We start from the raw sequence: 6,000 nt of genomic DNA on the forward strand, positions 1-6,000 counted from the left end.
ATCAGCTTCTCTCCATCTGTGAGAGTTACATAAAAATACCAGAGAGAAACTTCACCTTAAAGAAACAGATGACATGAATACAAACCCTTCAAGAAAGCTGCTCGGAAATATTATAATAAATAATGTTACGCTGGCAGACACACAAAATCTCATTTAGATTATTAAACACACAAATTTCCTAAAACAATTCATTTCTCTGGACACAGTTTCCTGTTTTGACGTCAGACAGACTGACAGAGAGACTGACTAGGGTTGCCAACTTTGTCACTATGAAATATGGGACAAAAGGTGGTCCTCTGCAGCAGTGTGGGTATGGTTTTGTGTAAATATATACAGTGTATTGCTTTAAGACAATTTGTCAAAACGATAGCTAATCTCCTAATTAAATATTAATTTATAACTCTTCTGCCTTGCAACATATGGTAGGTTTATTCATAGTTTTTATTTTATTTTATAGCAGGTACTTTTAACACTCTGCTTCTCTAAAGTGCCATCAAGTGGTCCAGTCGATCCATTCCCTTTACTAGCCTATCTGTCAAAACACTTGTGACTCCTGCACTAAGGGTCAAAACATTATCCCCTTCATGTTAACATAGATCCTGTAAGCTGTACTTTTCCACACAACATTAAATAATTAAAATACATTTATGCTCTTTCAAAAAAAAGTTTGCTTTCAAAAATATTGTTCTCTTTGAAAAAAAGTTTTCTCTTTCAAAAATGGTTGGCTTTCAAAAAATGTTGTTCTCTTTCAAAACATGTTTTTGTATTTTTTCAAAATATATATATAAAAAAAATTGGAAAGCAAACTATTTTTTAAAAAAAAGAACTTTTTTTTAAATTGCGCTTCAAAAAAAATGTTCTTAAAGAAACATTGTTCTCTTTAATAAAAAATATATTTAAAAAAAATTGGAAAGCAAACAATTTTTTAAACAGAACTAAATTTTGTTGTCTTTAAAAAATGTTACCTTTGAACATTTTTGTTCCCTTTCAAAAAAAGGTTTATTCTCTTTAAAAAAATAGTTTTCTTTCAAAAAATGTAGTTCTTTCAAAAAAATCTTTCGATTTTTGAAAAAAAATTAAAGAGAACAAATTTCTTTTCAAAGAAAAAATTTTTTGAAAGGGAAAAAAATCTAAGAGAACATTTCTTAAAGAAATGTGTGCTCTTTCAAAAAAATTGTTCTCTTTCAAAAAAAAGTTATTTTTCAAAATAATTGTTTTTTTTATGTATTCTTTCAAACAAAATGCAGTTTTCTTTCAAAAAAAAATTATCTTTCAACATTTTTTTGTTCTTTCAAATTTTTGTTCCCTTTCGAAAAAAATGTTTGTTCTCTTTTGTGACTCCTCCTGCACTAAGGATTTCTACATTTCATGTCTCATCAGCAAGGGGTTAAATAGAAAATTGGAAAGCAAACAATTTTTTTAAAAAAAGAACTTTTTTTAAATTGCACTTCAAATTTTTTTTTCTTAAAAACATTGTTCTCTTTAATAAAAAATATATTTAAAAAAAATTGGAAAGCAAAAATTTTTTAAACACAACTAAATTTTGTTGTCTTTAAAAAAATGTTACCTTTGAACATTTTTGTTCCCTTTCAAAAAAAGTTTTATTCTCTTTAAAAAAAAAATAGTTTTCTTTCAAAAAGTGTAGTTCTTTCAAAAAAATCGAAAGATTTTTGAAAAAAAAATTAAAGAGAACAAATTTCTTTTCAAAGAGAACAAATTTCTTTTCAAAGAAAAAATTTTTTGAAAGGGAAAAAAATCTAGGAGAACATTTCTTAAAGAAATGTGTGCTCTTTCAAAAAAAATTGTTCTCTTTCAAAAAAAAGTTCTTTTTCAAAATAGTTTTTTTTTAATGTATTCTTTCAAACAAAATGCAGTTTTCTTTCAAAAAAAAAAAAATTCTCTTTCAAAATTTTTTTGTTCTTTCAAATTTTTGTTCCCTTTTGTAAAAAATGTTTGTTCTCTTTTGTGACTCCTCCTGCACTAAGGATTTCTACATTTCATGTCTCATCAGCAAGGGGTTAAATAGAAAATTGGAAAGCAAAAATTTTTTTAAAAAAAGAACTTTTTTTAAATTGCACTTCAAAATTTTTTTTCTTAAAAACATTGTTCTCTTTAATAAAAATATATTTAAAAAAAATTGGAAAGCAAACAATTTTTTAAACAGAACTAAATTTTGTTGTCTTTAAAAAAAATGTTACCTTTGAACATTTTTGTTCCCTTTCAAAAAAAGTTTTATTCTCTTTAAAAAAAATAGTTTTCTTTCAAAAAATGTAGTTCTTTCATAAAAAACTTTCGATTTTTGAAAAAAAAATTAAAGAGAACAAATTTCTTTTCAAAGAAAACATTTTTTGAAAGGGAAAAAAATCTAGGAGAACATTTCTTAAAAAAATGTGTGCTCTTTCAAAAAAAAAAAGTTCTCTTTCAAAAAAAAAGTTATCTTTCAAAATATATTTTTTTAATGTATTCTTTCAAACAAAATGCAGTTTTCTTTCAAAAAAAAAAAATTCTCTTTCAAAATTTTTTTGTTCTTTCAAATTTTTGTTCCCTTTTGTAAAAAAATGTTTGTTCTCTTTTGTGACTCCTCCTGCACTAAGGATTTCTACATTTCATGTCTCATCAGCAAGGGGTTAAAACATTATCCCCTTCATGTTAACATAGATCCTGTAAGCTGTACTTTTCCACACAACATTAAATACTTTAACAAATAATTAAAATACATTTGCAGGCTGTGAATCAGAAGTGAGTGACTGTCAGAGCGAATCGAAAATGCATTGACACATTTCAGATTGAGGCGTACATGCACACACAGCTAAATAACCCACCCACTATATAAAAAGAAAACATGTAATCGCAATATGAACCTCTTTAAAAACACCTAATGTCTGATTCACGTTTTAACATTTCCTTTGGTGTATAAGTGTGTATTAGTTCATGTTAACGATATGCAAAAGACCCCAAAGTAAACAATGACGCGAGTTATCGTCTCCAACGTAAATCTTTTTTCTTGGACTACAACAAACAGATTGTAGACAACAGTTTACTTCCTGAGATTGGTGATGTAGACAAGCCCGACATTATTATAATTCCTCACAGCCTGTAAGTTAACTCCTGTTAGCATTGCATTGTGAGCGAATCTTTCAAACATGGTAAGGAACGTCACATTTCCTGCTGACGTCAGAGGTATTCAGGCCAATCACAATGTATAGATTAACCAATCAGGGACACAGAGCTTTTCAAATAATTTCGATAGGAGTCTCCTCTGTATGATTTCTCGAATCGTTCTCGGAGGATTTTGATGTCATCTGCCTCTCGTTTCTTGTGGCACCACATGAAGTCAAATAAGCCTGCAGTATCAGTCACTGGTTAGATCAGCATAGCAGTCAAAAACGGGACACGGGACAAATCAATTAAGCTCAAAATACGGGATGTCCTGGCTAACATGGGACAGTTGGCAACCCTAAGACAGACAGAGACACTGACCTTTGATGCACAGACAGATAAAAATCCTCTTCATTTTAAAAGTCAGGAAGCGTGTTTGTTAAAAGCTTCTATCAAAAGAGCAAGAGATCAGATGACACAGCTTAAACATTAAAAACAGATAAGACTAAAATAAGATGTTTGTGTGCTCTCACATCACAGCAACTAAACTGAAATCCATGTAAAACTCTTACACAAGTACTATGGTGGTATCAGATGACAACACTATGGCATTGTTAACTAGTGACAACATTTATGACTACAATAATGACATTAGAATGGTACAGTAAAGGTGAAAGAAACAATCATGAGAACACACAAGTGAATCCCAGGACATTTCTTTCACTTCCTCTGTGAGGAAAAGGTGGATTAGAGAAGGGCTGGTTTACAGACACAACGCCCAACATTTACAGAGCTCTTACGCACATAGTGCTCAGTAGAGACGTGTGTCAGTACAGAGGTCAAGGGTCACGCTTCAGTACTTGCTTCTGTACAAATAAAAGGTCATTAACCAGACCAATGAAAACTCTGATGCACTTTCCTGAAACTCTGACAGGGGATGATGATTTTTACTCTGGATTATTTGCATACTGCATACTTTTAAAGCAAGAATATGTGAAATAGTAGACTGTATAGTGCACTTGTTGGGAAATGTAGTAGATAATAGGAGGTATTACGTGTATACATACTGCAGAATTAGTATTATAGTGTATTATTTTAAACATGCCTTGTGTGTCTTTTCTGCACCTCTTGAATCTGAGAACTCAAAATAAACAGAGGAAAACACACACACATAATAATTTACTTTGTGAGCTTTGCCTGGAAAATGTGATAAAAGTTCTAGGAAAGATATAACCTTTAATGGTATCAGCCAATTTTTTTCACCCTGCGGTTCCCATGGTAACAGCATGAGTCTGCAGCGAATGAGGAGAGACAGCGAGGTGATGCAGAAATGCTAATAGAAACCCCTATTACATCACACACAGAATACTTACAACAAACATTAATACACATCATACAGCGAGAGCACAAGAGACTTATGATCTCTCTGCTTACACTGACATAAGATGGCATTCGTACTGCAGGTGTTTGGAATGGACTAAAAAGACATTCTGCTGACATACAGAACAACATCTCAGAAAACTTTTCTTAGATCAATGATTTACAAACCAACGCTTGCTTTCGCACATTCTGTGTGTTGTTTTCACAGCAGTGTGTAGAGAGAGTGGCAAGAAGGATGGGAGAGCAGTATTTAAAGTGAGACAATGGTAAGGATGGGGAGACAAAAGTGTGTAGAGTAAGACAGCAGTGTGTAGAGTGACAGTGGTGAAGAGACAACATTGTGTAGACTGAGACAGGAGAGAAGAGTGAAACTGGAGTGTGTAGAGCAGGGCTATTTTAAATCTTACCCTGGGGGGCCAGAGCACTGCATAGTTTAGCTCCAACCCTGATCAAACACAAGCTAATCAAACAGCAAGCTAATCAAGATCTTCATGATCACTAGACAATCACAGGTGGTTAAGTTTAATTAGGGTTGGAGCTAAACTCTGTAGTGCTCGGCCATTCAGGGTAAGATTTGAATAGCCCTGGTGTAGAGTGAGACTGGAGTGTGTAGACTGAGACAGTAGAGAAGGGTGAGACTGGATTGTGTAGAGTGAGACATTAGAGAAAGGTGAGACTGGAGTGTGTAGAATGACACAGTAGAGAAGGGTGAGACTGGAGTGTGTAGAATGACACAGTAGAGAAGGGTGAGACTGGAATGTGTAGAATGAGACAGTAGAGAAGAGTGAGACTGGAGTGTGAAGAGACAGTAGAGAAGGGTGGGACTGGATTGTGTAGAGTGAGACATTAGAGAAGGGTGAGACTGGAGAGCGAAGAATGAGACAGTAGAGAAGAGTGAGACAGTAGAGAAGAGTGAGACTGGAGTGTGTAGAGTGAGATAGTAGGGAAGGGTGAGACTGGAGTGTGTATAGTGAGACAGTAGGGAAGTGTGAGACTAGAGTGTGTAGAATGAGACAGTAGAGAAGGGTGAGACTGGAGTGTGTAGAGTGAGACAGTACGGAAGGGTGAGACTAGAGTGTGTAGAATGATACATTAGAGAAGGGTGAGACTGGAGTGTGTAGAATGAGACAGTAGAGAAGAGTGAGACTGGAGTGTGTAGAATGAGACAGGAGAGAAGGGTGAGACTGGAGTGTGTAGAATGAGACAGTACGGAAGGGTGAGACTGGAGTGTGTAGAATGAGACAGTAGAGAAGAATGAGACTGGAGTGTGTAGAGTGAGACATTAGAGAAGGGTGAGACTGGAGTTTGTAGAATGAGACAGTAGAGAAGAGTGAGACAGTAGAGAAGATTGAGACTGGAGTGTGTATAGTGAGACAGTAGAGAAGGGTGAGACTGGAGTGTGTAGAGTGAGACATTAGAGAAGCGAGAGACAGAAGTGTAGAGTGAGACAACAGTGTGTGGAGTGCGGCTGGAGTGTGTAGACTGAGACAGTACAGAACGGTGAGACTGGAGTGTGTAGAC

Source organism: Misgurnus anguillicaudatus, chromosome 24 (genome assembly GCF_027580225.2).
Source record: "Misgurnus anguillicaudatus chromosome 24, ASM2758022v2, whole genome shotgun sequence".
In the NCBI taxonomy this organism is placed as follows: Eukaryota; Metazoa; Chordata; class Actinopteri; order Cypriniformes; family Cobitidae; genus Misgurnus; species Misgurnus anguillicaudatus.